This window comes from Oryx dammah, unplaced genomic scaffold (genome assembly GCF_014754425.2).
Source record: "Oryx dammah isolate SB20612 unplaced genomic scaffold, SCBI_Odam_1.1 HiC_scaffold_29, whole genome shotgun sequence".
Lineage (NCBI taxonomy): Eukaryota > Metazoa > Chordata > Mammalia > Artiodactyla > Bovidae > Oryx > Oryx dammah.
The window spans coordinates 35,759,835-35,776,722 of record NW_024070213.1 but is presented as its reverse complement, the minus strand read 5'-3'; the positions used below and the strand labels follow the sequence as shown (position 1 = coordinate 35,776,722).

The 16,888-nt window shown below is 38.5% G+C and overlaps 1 protein-coding gene across 1 annotated transcript in view; it reads left to right on the top strand.

Moving 5' to 3' along the window:
• The window catches only part of ITPR2 (inositol 1,4,5-trisphosphate receptor type 2), a 594,002-nt gene that overhangs the window by 1,015 nt on the left and 576,099 nt on the right, over positions 1-16,888 (top strand). The gene's annotated exons all lie outside the window — the stretch shown is intronic.

The window sequence follows — 16,888 nt, the reverse complement described above, 5'->3', positions numbered from 1 at the left end:
ACACAGGCCCGACGAAGTCCTCGTTGGCCTCTCCGTGGGTTGTTTTGATTAAAAAAAAAAAAAAAAAATTTTTTTTTTTTTTTTTTTTTTTTACCCTTACAGGTGGGGAAAAAGAGAAAACATCACAAACAACACGGCTCCTCTCCCCACCTTTGCTCGCTACGACTCTCAAGCCCCTGCCCCTCACGGCCGGGTTTGTAAGAGCAGTCGATAAAAGTCTGTGGCCTTGGACGTGAGACGGGCGATGAGGCGAGCGGGAGGAGTGTGGCTTTGCCCTGCGGGAGGAGCTCACTGTCCCCTCTACGCTGAAGTAATTTCCTTTTGGCCGTGCCAAACGGGAACTCGCCCCGCCTCGGGGGCGTCCTGGGGGCTTCTGGGTTCTAGAACGCACACCTGCTTTCTCCCCTCTCCGGGCCTGGGGCCACTGAAATGCTCAGCCTCTCCTGGGACGCAGCCAAATGCTTGGCTCTTGAGATTGAAGTTGAGTTTTGAATGGGGGAAGTAGGTATATAAACATAACCTGTGCTAGCTGGGTACAGAGGACTTCCTTGATTACTAGTATTTTCTCTCTGTCCTGATGGTGAATACCAGCCTGTAGTTTTAATGCGCACTGCATTGTCTTTTGATAGGCACGGTTTTTGTTGCTGTTCCCGCTTAGTTTCAGTAGCTGGACTCCCCAGTCTTAGAGATTTTAGGCTGAGGAACTGGTGTTTCCACTTACGACTGGTCACTTTTTTTTTTTTTTGCTGCCGTTAGATTTTAGGGCACACGACTTAACATGCAGAGTCCTTGGACGGTGACTTTAAGCCATGCTATTAACAGGGTGGTGTCTACCTGACAGGGGACACGGGAGTCCCAGCTTCCACAGTTTCTGTTATTTGTGCATCTCCTCTAATGAGTGAAAAAAGGGAGGTAGATTTAATGTAATTCCTTTAAGATCAGTGTTAATTTATTGTGAAACTAAAGCATGGAAGGAAAAAAAAAACCAGCTGTAACACGTGCTTGGTGCTGGGTTTGTAAATCATAAGTTGACCTTTGTTTCTGGGAGAGTTCACAGTACAAGGTCAGTGTTTGGGCCCCCAATAACATTTTGCAGATGGACTCTGCTGCACCTCACCCTTCTCCACTGTGGACTCTTTGTGGAGGTAACATGGTGGTTAAGGTGGAGGGGCCTGGGGTCAAATCTCTGCTTTTCCTATTATGAACCTGATGACCCTGGGCAAGTTGTATAATTGCATTCCAGTTTCCTCACCTCTGAAAATGGGAAGATTGTGGTTACTACCTCATAGGACTGTGCTAAGAAGTGAGTTAACATAAAGTGTTTAGCACCAGGCACGGGAGCAGTTGTATAAAATGTTCGCTATTGTAATTATCACTCCCTTGGTAACTGTGAGCAATAGTGACACTCTTGGACAAAATAATAAAAAGGATTAGGAATAAAGTATAAAACCTAGTCAAATTTAAAAGCCATGTTTTTGTAGTGTGTTATTCAGCAAGAGAGGGCTTCCCTGGTGGCTCAGATGGTAATGAATCTACCTGCCATACGGGAGACTCAGGTTCAATTCCTGGGTTGGGAAGATCCTCTGGAGAAGGGAATGGCAACCCGCTCCAGTTTTCTTGTCTGGAGAATTCCATGGACAGAGGAGTCTGGCCAGCTACAGTCCATGGGATTTCAAAGAGTCAGACACTGCTGAGCGACTCATACACACTTTCAGCAGAGGAATGTGTTTGGTAGCTACCTACGTAAGCACTTGTAGTGTCTCTCCCGCTCAATTTGGAGGTGGAGAAACGGAGGGGAAGAGAAATGAAGTGACTTACCTACGAAGCAGAGGACATTAATGTCAAAAGCTGGAACTGTAGCCCTGTCCCCAGATTCTCAGCCAAGTGTGGATTTCTTTGGTTACACATTGTTGTCTTTAAGCCTTGAGAGAAAGAAGCTTGACCTTTAATGTTGCATGTAGATTTGTATTCAGCATTTCTTGCTGCTGTTGTGGAAGTGGAGTTGCTTTAGAGTGTGTTTGTGCAGTATTATTTTTCTGTTGACAAACGGATTCTTTTTGAGGTTACTATGACATGACCTCTGGGTAGCTCAGTTCTAAGGTGAGGATGGATCTTTGGGTATGCTGCCGCTGGCGAAGCTTGGTGCTTTGATTGGGTGTTCTTTTTCTTTATGGAGTCCATGGAATAGTTGGAGTACAGTAGAGTTCATGAAACTACGTTGGCCTGAGAGTTTTAGGAGTTACCAAACTGGCAGAGCCTATGTGCATGCGACATGCAATGTTCTCTAGGCAAAGTAGCAGCATCTACTTTGCTAGTGTAGAAGACGACTGGTAGGTATGTTACCTTGCATCTTTTTTAGGGCCATGAATATGGAAGCAGCATTATACTTTTTCATTATATTGTTGTAGGATCATAGTAATACACTTTTTCTATCAAAGAGAGAGAGCATACTTCAAATTGAATCTCTCCGCTCTTCTATAGTTGGAGGGAGATCTGTTGTCTGAGGTCTGTTGCTAATTATAACCTTGTTCATATCATTTATTCCCTTTTCATGTCAGCGTGTCTTTGTGGGGAGTAAAAGTATATGCTTCTCCCACCCCTAGAGTATTATAAAAGTGAATGGAAGAAACAGAAAGGAAAGAGCCCCCCACTTTTTTTAGACAGTTTGTAGGAAAATCCACATTGTGCTTATATTCTTGTGGCCCTTGCTGCTGCTGCTGCTGCTGCTGCTAAGTCGCTTCAGTCGTGTCCGACTCTGTGTGACCCCATAGACGGCAGCCCACCAGGCTCCTCTGTCTCTGGGATTCTCCAGGCAAGAACACTGGAGTGGGTTGCCATTTCCTTCTCCAATGCTGGAAAGTGAAAAGTGAAAGTGAAGTCGTGTCTGTCGTGTCTGACTCTTCGCGACCCCATAGACTGTAGCTTCCCAGGCTCCTCTGTCCATGGGATTTCCCAGGCTAGAGTACTGGAGTGAGGTGCCATTGCCTTCTCCCTTGCGGCTCTTAAGTTTCTTCAAAGGCGTGTGAATTGTTAAAGTGAATCAGAGAGCTTGGTTGGAGACTTTGGCATTGTAGTTAGCCAGCATAGTTTGTTCCACTGTAATATTAAAAACTCAGCGGAAGAGCTAAAAATGAGGCTGAAAGTTTCTGACTTCTGTTTTCACTCTTTATCTATTTGACACTTTTGGTCGTGTGATGGTTTTTCAAATTCATCTTAATTATCACGAGATAATTCATAGATACTTATTTGTCTGCAGATAAATCGTATCTGATTTTAGTATCTAGTGTGGAAATTTGAGAGGATACACATTGTTATTATTTGGTTTTGGGGAATTTCTTGCAATAAAGTCATGAATTTTTCAGCTGGAAAAAAAATTACAGGTTTTCATTCTGTTAGAGTTCAGTAGGTTCTTTTGGAGGCCTTTCCAACTGGAAATGTGGTAAGATTTTTGTAGGCTCTGTGACCTAGCTTTTAAGCTCAGTTTCTTAGTCTGAGAAATTAGACTGCTCTTGTTGCAAAGGTTTGCATTTCCCTCCCGCCCACCCACCTCCCCACACTTATCCTTTAACCAGTATTTACCTGATGTTTCTGAATCCTGAGTTGTTGCTAAATAAGGTAGAGTATTGTTCTTCCAGCTTGTATTGGTATACTTTCTAACTTAATTTTTCATCTACATGTCTATTTAGGAAACACTTATATTAAGGAAAACTGTTAAATCCTGTTGGATGAAGATGGTGAATATATTTTAAATAAACAGTTTTTTTTTTTGCTACTGTACACTTTAAGGTTATGGTTTTTATTTTTCTTTTAAAAGTGAAGGAGTTTGGGGACATGCTGTACAGTTTCAAATGTGGTGTTGCTTTTTTTTTAATTTTAAAAATTGAGGTATAGTTGATTTACAATGTGTTAATTTCTGCTTTACAGCTAAGTGATTCAGTTATGCATATATATATGTGTATAGTTTTTAATATCCTTTCCCATTATGGTCTATCATAGGATAGTTCTCTGTGCTATATAGTAGAACCTTGTTGTTTATTCATTCTCTATATAATAGCTTACATCTGCTAACCCCAGCCTCCCGCTTTATCCCTCCCCCAACCCGTCTCCCTTGGCAACCACAAGTCAGTTCTCTATGTCCAGAAGACTGTTTCTGTTCATTTCTGTCACATTTTAGATTTTAGTTTCCACATATAAGTGATATCATATATGGTATTTACCTTTCTCTTTTTAAAAAAATATTTTTTGATGTGGACCATTTTTAAAGTCTTTGTTGAATTTGTTACAGTGTTGCTTTTGTTTTATGTTTTGGGTTTTTGGCTCTGAGGCATGTTAGATCTTAACTCCCTGACCAGGGATTGAACTGGCACCCCCTGCATTGGAAGGCAGAGTCTTAACTGCTGAATCACCAGGGAAGTCTGTATCTTTCTGTATCTTTCTCTTTCTGATTTCTCTTAGTATGATAATCTCTAGGTCCATCTGTGTTGCTGCAAATGGCATCATACAGTTCTTTTTTATGGCTGAGTAATATTCCATTGAAGAGGAACTAAAAAGCCTCTTGATGAAAGTGAAAGAGGAGAGTGAAAAAGTTGGCTTAAAGCTCAACATTCAGAAAATGAAGATCATGGCATCTGGTCCTATCACTTCATGGGAAATAGATGGGGAAACAGTGTCAGACTATTTTTTTGGCTCCAAAATCACTGCAGATGGTGATTGCAGCCATGAAATTAAAAGATGCTTACTCCTTGGAAGGAAAGTTATGACCAACCTAGATAGCATATTCAAAAGCAGAGACATTACTTTGCCAACAGAAGTCCGTCTAGTCAGGGCTATGGTTTTTCCAGTGGTCATGTATGGATGTGAAAGTTGGACTGTGAAGAAGGCTGAGTGCTGAAGAATTGATGCTTTTGAACTGTGGTGTTGGAGAAGACTCTTGAGAGTCCCCTGGACTGCAAGGAGATCCAACCAATCCATTCTAAAGGAGATCAGTCCTGGGTGTTCATTGGAAGGACTGATGCTAAAGGTGAAACTCCAGTACTTTGGCCACCTCATGTGAAGGGTTGACTCGTTGGAAAAGACTTTGATGCTGGGAGGGATTGGGGCAGAAGGGTAAGGGGACAACAGAGAATGAGATGGCTGATGGCATCACGGACTTGATGGACGTGAGTCTGAGTAAACTCTGGGAGTTGGTGATGGACAGGGAGGCCACGTGTGCTGCGATTCATGGGGTCGCAAAGAGTTGGACACGATTGAGCGACTGAACTGAACTGAATATTCCATTGTATCTATGTACCACGTCTTCTTTATCAGTCCATCTATTGATGGACATTTAGGTTGTTTCCATGTCTTGGCTATTGTGAATAGTGCTACTATGAACATAGCTCATATATCTTTTTGAAATATAGTTCGATCTGGATATATGCTCAGGGGTGGGATTGCTGGATCACATGGTAATTTTTAGTTTTCTGAGGAACCTCCATACTGTTTTCCATAGTGGCTGTACCAACTTATATTCCCAACAGTGTAGGAGGGTTCCCTTTCCTCCACATCTTCTCCAGCATTTGTGATTTGTAGAGTATTTGAGGATGGTGATTTTATTTGCACCAAATGCAGCGTTAATTGTCTCTTTCCCCTTGCTCTATTTTTTTTATATTGAGATTTACTTTGCTAGTCATTGATACTTGTTTTTTTTTAAATTTTTGTTTTATATGGAGCATAGTTGATTAATAATGTTGTGTTTCAGATGTACAGCAGAGTGATTTAGTTATACATGTACATTTATCATTTTTTTTCCAAATTCTTTTCCCATTTAGGTTATTACAGAATATTGAGCAGTGTTCCCTGTGCTGTACAGGGAACTGTATATCCTTGTTGGTTATCCATTTTATATAGAGTAGTGTATGTATGTCAGTCCCAAACTCCCAATCTGTCCCTCCCTCCCTTTCCACCTGGTAACCATAAATTCATTCTCTAAGTAGGTGATTCTGTTTCTGTTTTGTAAATAAGTATATTGGTATCATTTTTTTTAGACTTCACATGTAAATGATATTGTGATACTTGGTTTTCTATTTCTGAATTACTTTACCTAGTATGATCATCTCCAGGTCCATCCATGTTGCTGCAAATGGCATTATTTCATTCTTTTTAATGGCTGAATAATATACCATTGTTTATATGTACCACATTTTCTTTATCCATTCTTCTTTCACTGGACATTCAGGTTGCTTCCACATCTTGGCTATTGTAAATAATGGTGCATTGAACATTGGTGTGAATGTACCATTTCAAACCATGCTTTTCTCCAGGTATATGCTTAGGAGTAGGATTGCTGGATCATATGGTAGCTCTATTTTTGTTTTTTTAAGGAAACTCCATATGGTTCTCTGTAATGGATACACCAATTTATATTCCCACCTACAGTGCAGGAGAGTTCCCATCTCTGCGCATCCTCTCCAGCATTTATTATTTGTAGGTTTTTCTGATGTTTGCCAATCTGAGTGGTGTGAAGTGATACCTCATTGTAGTTTTGATTTGCATTTCTCTAATAATTAGGGATTTGAGTATCTTTTCATGTGCCTCCTGGCCATCTGTAGGTCTTCTTTGGGGAAATACCTACTTAGGTCTTCTGCCCATTTTTTGATTGGGTTGTTTGTTTTTTGGATATTGAGCCGCTTGAACTCTTTGTAAATTTTGGAGCCTGACTCTTGTCAGTCACATCATCTGCAAATATTTTCTCCCATTCTGTGGGCTGTCATTTTGTTTTGCCTATGGTTTCGTTTGCTGTGCAAAAGCTTTTGAGTTACTAAAGTCCCATTTGTCTATTTTTGCTTTTATTTCCATTACTGTAGGAAATAGCTCAAAAAAGATATTGCTGCAATTTATGTCAAAGAGTTTTCTCTGTTTTCCACTAAAGTTTTATGGTATCTGGTCTTACATTTAAGTCTTTAATCAGTTTGGAGTTTATTTTTGTGTATGGTGTTAATTCAACCTAGTTTTGGAAGTCCTCGCCTTGACACTTCTGACATTAGGTATTTTGGGTACATCGCCTTGATCAAGGGTCTCATACCACACTGTGGGAGTGAGCGGGACAGAATTCCCAGGATGGGTGGGACAGTAGAGTCAGTGAAAAGTACACCGTTGTTTCATTGTCTGTTCTGCTCGTAGTTCAGGGTTCAGTGAATGACAAGCGTGTGTGATCATGTACGTCTGTATACATATATTTAAGTGATTACTGCCTTTGGTTTGAGGGTTCTTCTCAGGACCTACCAAGAATCAACACCAGCTTGTTAAGGTTTGAGAAAATGCTCAGGTGACCACCCATTGAAGCAGTGACTGGCAAGTATCATAATAGTTGCTTAGCCAGAGTGGCTAAAGATCAGGACTCTTATTTTTAGTTCATGTTTGATTTTTCTCGGTTCAATGAGTTTTGTTTCCATGTTCAATGATGGATATCAGGTAGGGGAATGGTGGGTCATTTATAATTCTGACTTAATCCCTCAGATAAATGAACAAGACTGTGTAAAGTCCTTTGTTTATTTTTTCCAATTATAGTCCCTTAAATTTTCCTTTCTGATCTTTTTTTCTGCTTAAAGTTTTTAATATTTAAATGTTTGCAAATTTGACTGTTAATTTTTTCTTCTTTTACTTATTTAATTTTTCTGTTCTTATCATAGTTTAGAAAATCTTCCCCTTAATAGGATTTAGAAAATCTTCCCCTTAATAGGACTGTTTAATCAGTAGAGACTCGGATGAAACAAGGAATGGTTACAGCTGACTTATGTTTGCATTAATTTGTAATTTATCTTTAGTCTCTTGTAGATAAAACTCTTCCAAGTAACAGCCATTATTTTCTGCTATAACTAGGTGTATAAATTTAGCTCTGTTTTGGCTACAGCATTTGTTACTATGATAAAAGTATCTTTTGCATGTGTCTTTAAAGAGGAGAAAGAAGACAGTATAATCTTGAATACTGAGTTGTTTTGGAAAATGTGAGGGTTAGTAGTGTCATGGTATGGAACTTGAAATCAGCTGGAATACAAAGACAGCTTCTGAAGTGGTGAACATAAAGTCTATTTTAAGCTGAAAGGTCGACCGTTTCTTAAACTTTGAAGTCATTCCATAAACAACAGGGTAGCTTTAGACCCTCTCCGGTGGAGAGCTCAGTCAGGTAAACAACCATGCTTCCTTAAGTGCCTTGACTTTGGGAGAAGAGAATTCAAAGGCAAATGATTGCCCTCGTTCTTTATTTAACAGAGCTTTTTTTGCTTAAAACATTTTTTTTTTTGCATAGGTAGCGCTTTTCACAATCATGTTTTCTCTTTGGAACTCAGCATATAGACAGAATACTTTAAAAGTTAAATTCAAACTTTTAAAACAAATTCCGGACACAAGGTGTATCTTCATATATAAATATAAAGGAAGTTACAGTGGACTTCTATGAGAAATTTCTAGCATAACAAGTGATTGAATTTTCCTCCTTTTGTTTACGTCAGAACTTGGTAATAAATCACCAGATAGTAATCAGAAAACTGAAATTTTAATGGTCATTCATCCATTCGTTTATTTAATGAGTAAAATTGATTGTGCCCTTCAAATGCACAGGGGTTTTCTACTCTCATGCAGGTTTAGGTGGGAATGTTTTTAATATATGCTTTGGAAAACCATAATTCTGATGTAAAAATATAGAAAAAAATATCCGCGGAAAATAGTGAAAGCGAAGATCTTTCAGCATGTTTTTTAACAGTGGTGTTACCCTATCATGGATGGGTGCATGATTTTCATTTTTATTTTCATTCTTAGGTCTCCTGTGTTTCCCTGATTGTACATATGTTTCTTTAATTCGACATTTATTACTGTTAACAGTCAGCACAGTTAACTAAAATGAAAATAATGTTTTTGAGGATCTTCAGTTTCTTATCACTGTTCATCAACAATGTTTATTTTAAAAAGCATAAGGAAAGCATTTTCCTGGTCATTGTCAGTAGACAAAAACCACAAACCAGGAACTGGATGTTGCTAAAATATATAGGTCATATGTTTACCATAAAATTTTTTGTTCCTAGTTATTTATTGTTGGTATTTTAAAGTGTATTATGGGAAAATGTTTGGCCAGTAATGCTGATCCTTTATAAATGGTTGATTTTAACTTTTGCTTCCCTTGTGGCTCAGATGGTAAAGAATCTGCCTGCAATGTGGGAGACCTGGGTTCGATCCCTGGGTTGGGAAGATCCCCTGGAGAAGGGAATGGCTACCCACTCCTGTATTCTTGCCTGGAGAATTCCATGAATTCTGGCAGGCAACAGTCCATGGGATCACAGAGTTGGACACGACTGAGTGACTAACACTAAGTTGTGCAGTAAATATATAGGCTATTTTAGAAGTCTGTTTACACATGTAAGAAGTATGCCCTTCAGCATGACTGACTAGTTCATTATAATCTTAGTACCCACTATGGAACTTTCATTGTCTGTCAGTTTCTATGGGTATTACTTAGTGAGGGCTCTGTGTGTGTATGTGATTGAAATCATTTGAGTAATTGTTTTTATTGAATATCTTTGAAATGGATGGATTAGCCCTTTCAAAATTCAAATCAATGATTGGTTAATAATAGTGATTTTATAGTTTATTCTGACACAAACCTACAGAACTCCAACCCTGAATTAAGAACAAATGATCAGTTTATTCAGAAAAATTTAATCATGAAATTGAAAATGTGTCCCCAGCATGATCAAGTTTATGGACTGTTCTTGGTGATGTGGTTTATGCTGGAGGATGCTGCAGATGAATCACTGGTTCATTTGACACATGGTTAATAAACCCTGACTATGTGTTCGGGATCCAGCATGAAGAGATGCCAGATATTGTGCTATTTTAATTGTTATCTCAGAAATTCAAACTTCCTTTGATAATTTGTAGTATGATATTGGACCAGGATCTATGGGAGTCTAAGGGCATTTGACACCTTTGCCCTCAAAGCTGTAAATGCCACAAGATCAGGAACTGACTCTGACTTTTAATCCTTGAATGCTCAGCACCTCACATAATTCCTGCTACATAGTAGGCATTTAATAAATATTTGTGAAATCAATGTAGTCATTATTTGGTCATGGAGATAAGATTGGTATTGAATAACTACAACATAAAGCAGTTTTTTTCAAATAAAGATGATTAAAAACAGAGATCGCAGGAAAACCAAAGCGGATTCTTTGAGTGGTATGACCCAAAGAGGGCTTCAAAGAGGAGGTGATATTTAGCTGAACTTTGTGGGATCATTAAGATGAATATTTGTCTCAAACCTGTGTCCATAATTTGACCATGTATGTGGAGCCCTATACCAAGATCACAGTGTGGAGCCCTGAACCAAGGTCACAGAAGAAAAATCTCTGGAACTGACCAAGGCCCATAGCAACTGTTGCCATGAGCCTCTGGATCTAAATTGGCCAGTTCCTTGCCTGGTAATCGAACCTGGGCTGCAGTGGTGGGAGTGCTGAATCCTAACCACTAGACCTGACAATATATTCTTGGTACTTTTTTCTTTTATTCAAAAAATTAGTGAAATTTTACTGTTTATATTAATAGCTCCAAAAAAGGAAGCAAAAATTTGATATTATTGAGATGTGCAAAGATTGAAGAAATATCCTAAGAACATATTTTATGCTTATTTATCGAATGTAAGAGCTTTAAGTTTGATTCAGGCCCTCTGAATTTGTCATGTGCTGAGACATGTTTACTGAGTTTACTCAGTTTGCCGAGACAAGAGATAAAGAGGGCAGGATATAAAGCCCAGAAACTTGGCAATTATTTGGGGGAATTTTTATAGTATTTCCAGCTTCTTTGAATATTCTGTTTTCATTCCTTTCCCCCTTATTTCTCCTCATCCCAGTGTTTCATCATTTTTCTTCCTTAATCATGGACTTCAGTTGTCTTCTAGATCCCTGGAAGTTTTGCCAATAAAGAAAACTTTCCATCTAAAATAGTTATAATTTTTTTTTTGTTTGTTTCATAGTGCCTGAGACTGTTCAACACATGCACGCATATACAGGTGCACATGCACGCACACACACACGCACGCACACACACATGCACGCACACACACACACGCACACACACACTCCACTTCACGTAGAGTACTGGTATCTGTGGAGCCCACTCTGCCCTCATTTCCTTTTGGTGTTTAACAAGCAATAGAGGCCATAGATAGACTCCCATGATGGCCAGGAAAGACTTAGGAAGTGAACAAAGCATAATCTAAATTCATATCTAAATTCTTAGAATTCAAGCATGTGTTATTAAGATTCTATCTAAAGTGTTTGAGTCATTTGAGTCATTGTTAAAATATCATCAGAAAAATCTCTTTGTGAAAATTGCAAATTGCTGCTGGACTTCTATTATGTATTTGTTATACAAAAAAAAACTCTACAGTGGAATCTTAGAACAAACTTTTATGTTTTTAATTAGATAATTCCTAGATGTCTAGCTCTCTAAGATCTGTGGTAATGACTGATTATGAAATAGCCACTAGGAGCAGACACTACTACTCTCCACATATTATCTCCTATTGAAAAGAGGATTCTTCAAATTGTGTAAAGAACTTATGGATTATCAGAGCTAAATACAACATATCAAACAAACAAAAACCCAACCAAAAATGAAACTGGATTAAAAAAATTGTTGATTAACTTTTCCAGTGGCAAATCAAAGTGTATTATTTATAAAAACTAGAGAATGCTAAGTCCCCTCCAACTTGCATTTGGTTAAATTATTTGCAGGCCTTATATTGCATTGTCTTGGAACTCTTGAAAAGCTGCCTGTAGCTATCTCTTGTTATTCTTTTTTTTAAATAAAATATTTATTTATTGCTGCATTGGGTCTTCATTGCTGTGTGTAGGCTTTCTCTAGTTGCAGCGAGTAGGGGGCTATTTATTCTCTAGTTGTGGTGCACTGGCTTCTGGTGCAGGCTTCAGTATTTGTGGCTCTTGGATTCTAGAGCACCGGCTTAATAGTTGCACTGCATGGGCTTTATTGCTCTGCAGCTGTGGGATCTTCTCTGACCAGGGATTGAACCCTAGTCTCCTGCACTGGCAGGTGGATTCTTTATCACTGAGCCGTCAAGGAAGCCCCTCTCTTGCTGTTCTTACTATGTGATCACAAAAGCTCAAAAGATTTGGGAAGCAAAAGATACTTGAATATCTCTTTGCCCATATAGGTAAAGCTTGAGAACTGAATATTAGAAATAAAGTTCCATTGTTAGTAAGGAACAGAAACCATCTTTGGCTAGCATAAGCAAAGAAGGGAATTTATGAGTACAAGGATCCTGGAGGAGCTCCAGGAAATTGAATGATGAGCTCAACAAGTGAACATCAAGAAAGGCAGAAACTCAGAGCTGCTGTGGGTATATCGGTGGCAGAACCTTCTGTCTGGTCCTGCCATTTACAGGACTAGGATACAGCAATTTCTATACCCTTTATCTTCTTACCATTCAAAATGCAGAATGATAGAATTTGGCTCCACTTGGATTAATCACTTATGTCCATGAAGAAAAGTCACAAGGCTGGATCTGATTATCAGGGAAGTCACTGTTAGTCGGGCTGTGATTTCTGCCTGCTTCCAGGGCAGTGTGGTATGGCAGGAAGAGAGTGCAGAGGACCTGAGTGAACTGAGATCTCATCACTTAGTAGGTAATTGAATAGTAACTTCTCAGCACCTTTTAAAATTATGGTCCTATTCATAACATAAAATGTACTGTCTTATTTTTTTTTAAATATTTATTTCTTTGTGCGGTGTCCTTGTGGCACTCACAGTCTTCTCTCTTTCTTGTGGCATGCGGTATTGAATCTGGGCCATCTGCATTGGGAGTGTAGACTCTTAGCTACTGGACCACCAGGAAGTCCCTCATCTTACTCATCTTTAGGTGTAAAGTTCAGTGGCGTTAAATGCATTCCCAGTATTGGGCAGCCATCACCATTATCCATTTTCAGTACTTTTTCATCATCTCAAAGAGAAACTCTTCACCCTTTTGAAAATAACTCCCCATCTTCCTCACCAGGGCACCCCTCCGCCCTTTGGTGTGGTCCTTTCGCGTTTGGCTTATGTTACTCAGCATAAGCTCTCAAGGATCATCCATACTGTGGCCTGTGTCAGGACTCTATTCCTTTTTATTGCTGAATAGTATATTATGATAAGGATACAGCCCATTGTGTTTACTCGTTCATCAGCTGATTATCACTTGTGTGGCTCCTCCCTTTTGACTATTACGAGTAATACTGCAGTGAATATTTGTATGTAAGGTTCTCTGTGGACATATTCTTAATTCCTTTGGGTATACACCTAAGGAAGGGAATTGCCTGGACATGGTACCATATTTAACATTTTGCCTCAACCTTTCCTGTTCTCTTTATCTTGCTTTACCTTTTTCTTTCATATCTTCTTATTATACACAATATAATTTACTGTTTCTTGTGTTCAGTGTTTATCACTTGTCTGCCTCTGGTAGAATGTAAGCTCTTTGAAGGCCGAGATCTTTTGTTTTGTCACTGAGTATCTTAAGTTCTTGACTCCATAAATGTTTGTTGAATGAATACATGTTGAATTAGGATATGAACATTCCCAAATCTCTAAGTAGATGTTAACATCAGCCCTGCTCTGGGAAAAAAGTCAATTTAATTGTAAAGTCAGTGTAATTGTTCTTATTAAATACTTTGAGAAGCCATAAGGGTAATTCTTTTAAAAATGAATGAAAGTTGTCACTAGATTTATAGTGCCATTAACTCTTGCTGTACTAGGAACTTTAATAAATCTCTTGGGTCATATCTCTGCACCTCCCTAGCCTAACATGTGATAAAACTTACTTATTGAAGGTGAAGTCACTCAGTCGTGTCCGACTCTTTGCGACCCCGTGGACTGTAACCTACTAGGCTTCTCTGTCCATGGGATTCTCCAGGCAAGAATACTGGAGTGGATTGCCATTTCTTTCTCCAGGGGATCTTCCCGACCCAGGGATCAAACCTGAGTCTCCTGCATTGGAGGCAGACGCTTTAACCTCTAAGCCACCAGGGACCTTATAGCCTTATTTAATGGTTCGAGTGTTATAGACACATTAAAGTTGTTATTTCTGAAAGTTCAATTTTATTTTTGCACATGCAAAAAGTGAATTTGTAAGCATTTTGTGAGACCATTTCTTAATTTCAATCAGCCCTTTTTCTTAGTGGATAATATATAATACATCCAGGGAAATATTTTGTACCCTAACAGCTTTAAGCAAAACAGTTTAGTTGAAAATAATTTGCTAATATGAAACCAGAAAGTATTTGGGGAATTTATAATTTTATTTTACTAAATAGAAGAGGGCATATAACAAGTTGTAATTTTTATTTCTGAAATTTAGGAATAAGTGTCTGGAAAGGGATGGGTACTTAAATGTAGGTTGAGGAGAACAAGTGAATGGTATTTTTGTTCTTCATTACTTAATATTCTTTCTGTTGACTCTGTTATAATGTGCTCTGCCTCAGTCTTATTCCAAAAGACATGTCTAGTCATTCTCTTTAAGAATTCAAAATTCTCCAGTGTTGTTGTTCACTCTTATTCTTGGAATCCTTACTGGTAGCAATGTACAAGTGAGAACTTCTTCGAGAGCATATTTGCATATAGGACAGAGAAATAAAGGGAAAAATGTAGATGTGTACAAATGATAAAATAACGTAGAAACATAGAACAAGGTCATTCTGTTCCCTCTAGTCCTAACATGCTGTGATCCACTGTGATAGATGTTTAAAAATATGATATCTTCAGAAAAGTAATATTGACATAAAAGATGAATTAGGAATCCAAAGTAAGTTAATGATTCAAGGACTAGTTATTTGTGTTTGGCTAAAGTGTTCAAGGTCATTGCTAGTATCAGGGATATAACTACTTGGATATTTGCGTTTCAAGTAGACTTTTGGTTTCAGCCATGTTTGCAAAGAGGGTAATTTTAGTTTGGGTTTGCCAAACTAAAATTCACAGGGAAGAATTCACAACACACCTTGTTGTGCTGAGGACTCTACTTGTGGCTAGGAATGGTTAATACTATGACATTTTAAGTCAAATCAAGATTACTTGTCAATGAAAGTGTTAGTTATTTAAAACTTTACTGAATGAATCCATCGCCAGGGTTAATAACAAATGATAAAAGGCCTTTATTTATCTTTCTTCTCTATTTACCTGGCGGGACACGATTTAGTAATTGAGTTACAATTCTAAATCCATGTCCAGACTGAGCCTCCTTTCCTGGTCAGCACAAATGAAGCCATTGTTATCTGTCATGATGAAACAAAGTACTTATTTCTGAAGTCTTAGCTGCTATAGAATCTCTCAGAACTGGCTTTTAAAAACTATCAAACTGCAAGTAGAAAAACATTTTGTTAATTATTGGAGAATCTGAAAAAATAATTGTTAAAGTAAATTGACAGGTACAGGCTCTGGAGAGTCGATAATTACTTTGGCAACAAGATAGCCGTAATTTTATACTATAAACATTTTTGAAAGAATAGATCAACATTCATGTTGTACTTTTTTCAAAATTGAAGTTGTAATACATGCTCAAAGAATTAATATCAACTGCATTATTTAGTTTGAACCATATTTAATTTAGCAAAATGCACAATGATTTTAATTTTTGTATCAGAGTGTGCTAGTTAGTCCCCCAAATTAGTTTTTCACTGTTACGTGATAATAGAAGTTTTTGAGTGTGTGGATGCTGAGAATAAAGACCACATTTCCTAGCCTCTTCTGTAGCCAGGTATGGCTTCAGACTAGAATTTGTGGTCAGACCCTTACAGGAGATGTTTACTCCCCTCTTCTGACCCCCCAGTCCACTCCCATTCAGCTGTTTGTAATGTGCAAGGGAAGAAGCCATCTTGAACCATGTGGATGAGGCCAATACTTTAGGAGTAACAGGATATCAAGAAATGAAGCTGTTCTCTGGACATCTGCAAATCCTGGCTGTACTGTATTCGAACAGAAGATGAAACAAGATGGGCTGATAGGGGTCAGATCATGTATTCCCTGTTAGGCAATGTGAAGCCCTTGATGAACTGTTAAGAGGAAGAATGAAATGATCAGGTTTTGCTCTAGGAAGATCAGACAGTGGTAAAGAGAAGTAGAAGAAAGCTGCAAATGGCAGGCATGGGAGGAACCAGGTGACTCATGAAAGCAGCCTGAACCCAGCAGCTGGAGTGGAGATGTAGAGTAGCTTCTCATCAGAATCGTTGAAGGGACAGTATCTTTGTTTAGTGTCTGACTTTAGACCCAAATGATTTATGAATCATTTGGAGATGTGGGTTTGATCCCTGAGTCAGGAAGATCCCCTGGAGAAGGAAATGGCAACCCACTCCAGTATTCAATCCAGTGTCCTCCTGCATTGGCAGGTGGATTCTTTATCACTAAGCCACCTGGGAAGCTTGGGAGAAACAGAGATAATCCAATTGTTATAAAAGAAGTACAATTAAAACTACAACTGGGTAAACTTTCTGAAGGAGAAAAATCCCATGGACAGAAGAGCCTACCGGGCTGCAGTCCATGGTGTTGTAAGAGTTGGTCATGACTGAGTGACTAAATAACAAATGTTTCTTCCACTAGGCTTTAAACTGTGTAAGGGCAGCAACTGTGTTGTTTACAGTTACATCCCCAATGCCTTGCACAGTATCTGCCACATAATAGGTTTTCAAGAAACATATTGAGCAAATGAATAACGTTTTAGCATAATGGCTAAGAGGATGAGTTTTTGATCAGATAAACTTGGTTTCAAATTATGTCTTTACTCCTTCTCATGGTATGATGTTTGGAAGTTAATACCGAAAACCTCAACTTTCTTATCTGTAAAGAGGGATTGTTACCTATAGTATTGCCATGATGA